The sequence below is a fragment of the Leptodactylus fuscus genome, chromosome 1, assembly GCF_031893055.1.
Source record: "Leptodactylus fuscus isolate aLepFus1 chromosome 1, aLepFus1.hap2, whole genome shotgun sequence".
In the NCBI taxonomy this organism is placed as follows: domain Eukaryota; kingdom Metazoa; phylum Chordata; class Amphibia; order Anura; family Leptodactylidae; genus Leptodactylus; species Leptodactylus fuscus.
This window is the reverse complement of record NC_134265.1, coordinates 41750988-41759376: the sequence shown is the minus strand read 5'-3', so window position 1 is coordinate 41759376 and position 8389 is coordinate 41750988. Positions and strand designations below refer to the sequence as shown.

At 41.7% G+C, this 8389-nt stretch overlaps 1 non-coding gene across 1 annotated transcript; it reads right to left on the bottom strand.

Moving 5' to 3' along the window:
• Window positions 1–7444: 7444 nt before the first annotated feature.
• Window positions 7445–7549, bottom strand: LOC142190915 (U6 spliceosomal RNA). Its single transcript, XR_012714561.1, has one exon. It is a non-coding gene; the product is annotated as a U6 spliceosomal RNA (small nuclear RNA).
• Window positions 7550–8389: the final 840 nt, after the last annotated feature.

Genomic DNA, 8389 nt, shown 5'->3' with positions numbered 1-8389 from the left:
TCATAATCCGCCCCTTTACAATGGTGGTCTATGGAGACCACTAGCGATAGCGGAAAAAAAGAAGCGAGCTGCCCTTTCTTCAGGCGGATTCCGTGGCTCGCTGAGCTGCGGCTTCCGCCTGGCAGCTGCACCCTCCGGCGTCGGCCCATTCATTTGAGCCGACTCCGGGGTGGGGGAAGCCACGACCGCGACATCGTGGCAGGCAGGTTTTGACCATATTTTGACTTGGCTTCCCGAGTCAAAATATGGTCAAAATCTGCCCCACCGCCCCCCGTGTGAACGAGCCCTCAAGGTGAGGTTTGCCCATCTCAGTAATCTCCTACATGTGCCCACCTTAGAGGGATTATTTGGCACTGTGATTTTGAGCTCCACTTCCTGTTCCCAGGCCAATGACATCTCACACAATGATCACATGACCATGTAGCCGCGCAAAAAAATAGTAGTCAAGAGCAATTAATATCATCATTCCCGACAGACAACCCCTTTAACAAAGAGTTAATCATTTCATAGGAACCAGCACAGACCTACTTTCCCCATCTTTTATAGGATAGTTACAAATCCACCTGAGTTTGATACCAAGATGTCTACGGGTGGCTTTTACTCAAGTCCATAGATTTATGAAAGCTGAAGTGAGATCTGTCTGCCAAGAAAAACTTCTTTTTCACTCAGTCTAATTTGTAAGGCTTAGTTTACTTTAGCTTGAGCCTACAGGCAACAAGACTACAAGGGTTTCCGCACAGAACTTTGGCGCACAGTCTTCTTCATAATTAGATCTATTCTCCGGGACTTCTTTTACCCACCATAGCTGGGGTCTATCTGCAAGACATTTACATTTACATTCAGTCTTCAAGCTGACAAAGAAAGCGCACCGAGGGTAAGCTGAATTGATTTCACTCCCTTTGGTTTAGCACAATGAACAGGAGGAGAGTGATAGACATATATTAAGGAATGATCAAAAAGTAGAAGCCTACAAGTCAGCAAAGTTGAGGGTCTCTTTAGGGAACTCGGAAGAAGAACAAACTAACGTCGGAGCTGCGATCCCCTTCTGTTTAATCTCAGGATACAGATAGACCCCAGCGTCGTCTACATTATTATTATTATTATTCTTTGTAACCGTCATCACAATCAATCGAATGTATATTTTTTTGGTCTTTTGCCAGTTTATATCAAGTTTTTTTTTTTGCTTATTTTAACTCCGAAATTTGAAAATGAATTTTCAGGAGAATGCATATTGTATTTTCTGCTTAATTGAGCAATGAAACCTGTAAATTAGCAGTGGCTGGAGATAGCGTTCGCTATTCTCAGGAATATTAATGAGGGTCTACCAATCTGACTTCTGTGTGACTCGATTTTAAATTATTCGTCCCCACAGGAAACACTCGTATTCACTTGCTTAATTCCTATGTCAGCCGCTCAGTTTGCTCAGTGAAGACACATAGGCACTCTAGGGGGATTGATCAAATGCTTTTGGATAGCTGGGTAACAGTGTGAAGGCAGCAAGTTTTGATAGGCAGCAAGATATAGGGAATTCATTAAAAAATGACAAGTTCCTAACGGAAAAAGTATAAAATAAGCCTTTCAGGTGAAATCAAATATTTGCATATTAATGTTCATTTTTGGCCTAGCATTGTAATCGTTGACCTTATGGATCCATTGTGTCCCTTACATCGTCTGAATCCGGGAAACTTCCAAATTCTGTGATAAAATCATATCCTGAATGGCAAAAAGTTCAATGGTACAAGCAATATCGGAATATTTTTTGACTCGAGGGAAATAAAGCAGTTCATAGCCAGGTTTTGTTACCTGAGATTTTTGGGATTTGCCATCCATATGAAAGCACCATGATGTCCATGCGCTCAATGCGGGCGTTGATGCCCAAACACTGGTGTCTGGAGTCCTTGGTGCTGCCGATGTTACCAAGGAGGCTGGAAGAGGCCACCATGAGGGAGCCCAGGAGTGGTGAAGGAAAATGAGTATGACTGCTTTATTATTTTTGGGCCTTCACTAAAGTTTGGGGGATATCCGCCATTTTCAGATAATGGAACTGTTGGACTAACCTTTTGAATACTCGTAAGATGATTCTTCTGAGATATTCATGACTAGAAATTTCCCAAAATTAGTTTTGTGTCAGATACACTTGAATTGGTTAACAGACTCATTTTTGTTGAAAGTGCTCCAATGACCCCTAAACGTCTTTCCCTTATTTTCATTGACCTTGAGTAGTTTAGGTCATGGTCATACAATTTAAGCCATTGGAAGTAAAAGAATGATAGCCAATGACAGCTTTAAGCTAAGAATCTAAGCTTACATTTGTAGGTACATGGGTACCTGCGGTCATTGACCTACTTTTGATCTAAACAGCCAATGAAAGATATAAGTTGCAAACCTAACCTTACAGTTGTTATTATACGGGTAAAGCTATAATTTTTGTTAATTACTAAAAATTGGAATTTAGAACTTAGGCAAATTGATTTGATATGAATCAAATTTGTGCCAATTTCATGACCAAACAATCTTGCCTATATACCCTTTTTATGACAATCTAGTATACTGTCATTTATAATGAGAGCATTACCTTTTGGCTCCATATCCTGGCCACCCTGATACTGTATATGTCTGCTGTGCCTGGACCCTTAAATGGCCAATATGTGCCAACATCAAATTGCTGTGCCTGTGGCAATACTTGTGGCTTTTGGCTGTGTTACACAGCTGAGGGCCAGGATCGGCCACTGGAGTTGGATGGAGTTTTGGCAGATTAACCCCCTAGGTGCCGTGATCAAAAGTGATCATGGCATTCAAGGGATGCAGGAGCAAGCTGGTCTCCCCTTGTCACCTCACGGGCACCCCCGCAATAATATCGTGGGTTCTGACGGGTTGCCATGAAGCCTCTTATGCATAGTTTCAATAGGAACTAATGTATGTTGTTCTGCAATACTATGCAATACAAGAGATTGTACTGGGGATCTGAGATCCCAGCTTCAAGTCCAATGTGGAACATCTAAAAAGTAAAAAAACGTGGGGGCAACACGGTGGCTCAGTGGTTAGCACTACATCCCCGGAGTCCTGGGTTTGAATCCCTCCAGGAACAACATCTGCAAGGAGTTTGTATGTTCTCCCCATGTTTGCATGGATTTCCTCCCATTCTATAAAGACATACTGATAGGAAAAAAAAAATGTACATTCTGATCTCTATATGGGGATCACAATCTACTAAAGAGAAAAAGTAAAAAAGTAAAAAAAAAAAAAAAACCCATAAAAACACATAGTAAAACACAGAAAAATAAATAATAAAAAGTTAAAAAACCCAACTTTACATTCAGAAAATACATAATGTAAACAAAATAGATAAACAAACATGTTTAGTATCCCCATGTGCTTATAAGACCCCACTACCCAAAAATAGCGTTAATTATCCTGTATGTTGAATGCCAAAATTTTTTTTTAAATACCGCAATGTGCAAGTTAATGTATTTTGGTCACTTTGCTTTCCCAAAATAATAACAATAAAAAGTGATCACAAAGTCATACATACCAAACATCGACACCAATAAAAAGTACACCTGCAAATACAGAGCCCTGACTTCTCTCCACAGTAAAGAAGTTATGGGCATCACACTGCGGTGACCCCTGGGAAAATCTTTCATTTTGAAAAAGTGACGTTTTATTTGTAAAAGTGATAAAACGTAATAAAAACCAATATAGATATCGTAATGACCCGCCGGACAAAGCTGCCATCTCATTTTTAAAGCAGAGTGAATGCCGTAAAAACAAAATACAAAAAACTATGATATGGTTTGTGTTATTTCACATGGACCCCCCCAAATACGTAAATAAAAGCTATTCAAAATATTATATATACCGCCAAATGGTTGCAAATAAAAGTACACAGAAATGGTCGATCCTTAAGGGACATAGCAAGCGAACTGAATTACCCCAAATCATCAGTGGTCCATGTGATTATGAAGTGGAAGGTGAATGGTGATTGTCGGAATGTGCCCTGAGTTGGCAGACCCCCGAAACTGGGAGATAGAGACCAACGAGTGCTGGCCGGAGAAACCGCACCCAACCGATGGCTCACATACACCAGGAGTGTCACCAGGCATCCAGGAGTATTGTGTAGATCAATACCATCCATAAGGAAGCATCTTCTGGGGTCTACCAACTATTGGATAGGAAGAAATGTTTTTCGATTCTACCACAGGTGTCCAAATACTTATTGGTAGACATTGTAGTATAGCACTAGCCAATACTGTAGAGGTTTTCTTTTTCATGGACAGGATTACAATAGAAGATAACACCTCTTTGTATAATACCACTGACCCATGACTGCATTCACTTAAGATGATGTAATAGATACACTATCTACCCCCTCCCTACACACAACATGTCTGGAAAAGTTTACCATAGAGCTCAACCTATGGCTATGACTGTGCTGCAAAGCATATCACTAAATGCTGTTAACAGAGCAGAGGAACATATAATCCTGTATAGAAAACAAAACTAAAAAATCTACAATTCAAAAATGAAAACAGAGTAGAGAAAGGTGAAAGTTTCCTTTAAGGCTGCACTTACATCTGCATATGCGTTGTTAGGAGCATTTGTTTTAGATTCTCTTAAACATGTCAGGTAAGATAGGGGGCAGCATGTTCTGTTTTAGGCAGTAAAATGACAGACACCATAATTAAAATCCAAAAAAACCCCATCATAGTCCCACCATAATGAGGTCCAACAGGTAGCGTTGGTGTCAGTCATGTTATGAATGGCGGCTGGTCCCGACATGGGGTAGGTTCTGATTTCCTCCTAGTGCCGGGACCAGCACTTCCGGGATCGGGGAGGTCAGGAGGCTGGAGGCTATTTAGGCCTCATTCTGTCCCTGGCTGTTTATTCGTTTTACGGCATCAGCTTCCTGCGACTCACCCTGCCTTGTATACCTGTCCCTGCTGTTCCTGATCATCTCCTCTGCATGTGTATGACCTCGGCTTGCTTTACAGACATCTCCTTCTTGATCTCCTGATTTGGCATCTTCCTGACCTCCTGTGTATAACTTTTGGCTTTCTCCTGACCTCCCCTATTTGGATCCTCTTTTGGCTACTTTGCAAGCTCCTGTGTATGACCCGATGTTCCTGACTACATGTCGGCCTCTCCCTTCTGCTACTGCATGCCCTCCTGTGAAACGGCTCGACTTGATTGACTACGCTTTGGCTTCCCCTGGAACCTGCTTTGACCTCTGGATTACCTTCTTGCCTTGTACGTCTATTTCTCCATGCTGACCTGATCTCCTGAACTTCGTCCACTGAGGTTAGTGTCTCGTTTTTTTCTGGGTCCTCCTTACTTGGGGTTCGCTGGGTGTGCAGTGCTCTTTGGGCGGCTGTGGATCTGGGCCTCGGATTTTACCAAAGTCCACCATCAGGAGTTCTGGTGGAGAACTCCGGGGTCTGGTTGTGCTCCGGTTAGGAGAGCGTAGTACACTCAGGACTGTTTCTGCCTCGGTGCCTGGGGATTCTAGTTGCCCAGGACTTACTGTGATTATCGATGCGTCAGGTTCCTAACATGTGACAGATCGCAATGTTATTATTTTCCTTTTCTACTCCTATAACACAACAGAAAAAGTAACATACAGCATGTATGAACATAGCCTTATATACACTAATGTAACTATGCTTTCAGTACAACATCCAAGGCTGTACTAAAAGACATTTATTGCCGGCATCAATGTCCTCGATTGCAGCGTGAAACATTAGAGGTGAGATTCTACTGTCTTAGGACATTATGTAAAAAACATAATAAGTGATGCTTTGCCCGTATCATGCTCTTAGCCAAGGGGAACACAAGGACAACTTTCATTGGCAAAATAGAATTCCAATCACCATTGAGAAGATAAAATACAATATTAAGTATGATCCCGGGTCATTCTCGTGATGTGACCTGACAATTTGCTAATAGGATGCCTTGTATTTGCTTGTACAATATGTTAAAAGAACGTGTTTAAGTGGTTTTGATTGCCCAAATCTCCCCTTGCTGAAGTGTCCTGTACAGAAGGGTACCCGGGGTACAACACCCCCATCAATTATATTAATACATGAGTGAATATGATTGAAACCAATCTCCTAATTCAGAGCCCACAGCAACTCAATAAGACATTCATTGGCTGCAGTCAATGTCGTCTAGATCAGCTTCGGAAGATCATGGATGTCATGTAATGACAATATGATAAATGAATAACATGATGTCAATGAGAACATGAAAGTCTTGGGAGCTGAACATCATAAAGAGGACAACATTGAGAACAGGGTCATTTCCATTAATGCTATCTACCAGTTGGCTAATAGGCTATAATATAGTCAATGTCTTTGATTGCCTGATGTCACCCAATATAGATGTATCATATGTGAAAAGGGACGAAGAATTACCCTATCTATGATAATAATGTAAGAAAATAATTATTGTCTCAGGTAAGCCTCCAAAGTTACACTAAAGGCATTCATTGGCTCAAGTTATGGATGTGTCCACATTTATCTGATCTCCAGTTTTGTGAAGGATTCCATTTTGCCTTGCAACTGTTAGGACGGACCGAGGCCTCCTCTGTGCTGCGCGGAGGCTCCCGGCCCGCTCTGTGTCCAGCTCTAGGATGGCTGCTGGTTCCGGCGCAGGATAGGCTGGAGGCCTCCGCTGGAGTTTGTGGAGCCAGCACTTCCAGGTCAGGGGAATCAGCAGTTGGTCAGGACCAGAATAAAGCCTAAATAGCCTCAGGCCCACTGCTGATTCCCCTGACCTGGAAATGCTGGCTCCGCAAACTCCAGCGGAGGCCTCCAGCCTATCCTGCGCCGGTTATTCGTTTTCCCCACGGTATCAGCTCCCTAGTGGTGATCCTCTCCTGCTTCTCTGTCTCCTGTCTCCTGCCTCCTGTCCCTGCTTTTGGATTCCTGGATTGTTTGACCTGGCTTGCTTTACAGACCTCCCCTCCGTGATCCTGATTTGGCACCTTCCTGACTTCCTGTGTATGACCTTTGGCTTCCTCCTGACCTCCCTTTTGGATCCTGATTTGGCTACTCTGTTGCAAAAACCAAATCTTGGCTAAAGCCCCACGTTGCAGAAACGCAGCTTTTTATGTTGCAGATATTGTTGTGGTTTTTTGAGCCAAAGCCAGGAGTGGATTGAGCAGAAGGAGGAAGTATAAGAGCTTTCTATGTATTTCCCATTCCTTTTGTAGCCATTCTTGACTTTGGCTGAAAAAACTGCAACAAAATCTGCAACAAAAACAGCTGCTTTTCCGCAACGTGGGGCTGCAGCCTTTCCCCAAAATTTCTGAATTTCTCATGCCTTGTACATCAAATGATGAATCTACCCCGTGTCTTTACAGTGGCGGAACTGTGTTCCTTCTTCATCGTACACTCCTATATATATATATATATATATATATATATATATATATGTATATATATATATATTTTTTGGAATCCTTTACAAATTTGTGTGCCGTCCTTACGCAGGGGCTTTGCAAATATTCTCTGTATCGTTCCAATTTTACTATATGTGCCAAAGCAAGCACCACTCCTATATCTTAAAACCTTATTGTAATACCTGCAATTTCAACCGTATTCCTCTATTATAATCTCACTCTTTGTAGGGCTCCAATATTCATTATATACTTATAAAAATACTTTATTTGTTTACGCATCTTTTTTGCATGAACCATTCGTTGCCTCTTCTTCTCAACACGATCCCGCTGAATTTTAATTGAATGAAAAATTAAAATAATATCTCATTAAACAATTTACTAACACCCCCATACGACCGGGTAATATCTATTTGTATGCACGCCATGAGAAAAAGAGGAGAGACATTATGTTTCACGTAAATTACAAGGATCTCTGCACTCTCTGTGACCAAACTTGTGATTTAACTCATTCAAAGTCCCATCGACCATGATGATTAGACTATAAGTATCCATTATTATTATTTGTCGGAATGGAAAGAATTCACAGCTTCTGAGTCCCCGGCTGGGATATTGGGAAACTGGCATTGGCCATAAAACACTCTCCTAGTAAAAAAAACCAAGAGACTCAGGTTTATGGTGCCCAAGAATAAATAGCCTAAACTCTATTGCGGGAAAACTACCCAGAGACAAAAAACTGAAATTATTGGCATGTTCTCACTTATTTCTTTAGGGTTTCAAAGAGAGAATAATGCGACCATAAGAACTTCACCTTCCATGATGGATACTTTGTTATAAAAGCCTATGATTTGTATCAAGTCAACGATGGCTTGTGTACTTGGAAAAAGCTTTTGGTTAGTGGGCAGATGCTATATCGATGGACTTTCATCATCAGACCGGGAGACTTTGTGCTCTCGCCCGCTCTCGCCTTTATCTTCCACTACGTAGAACTCC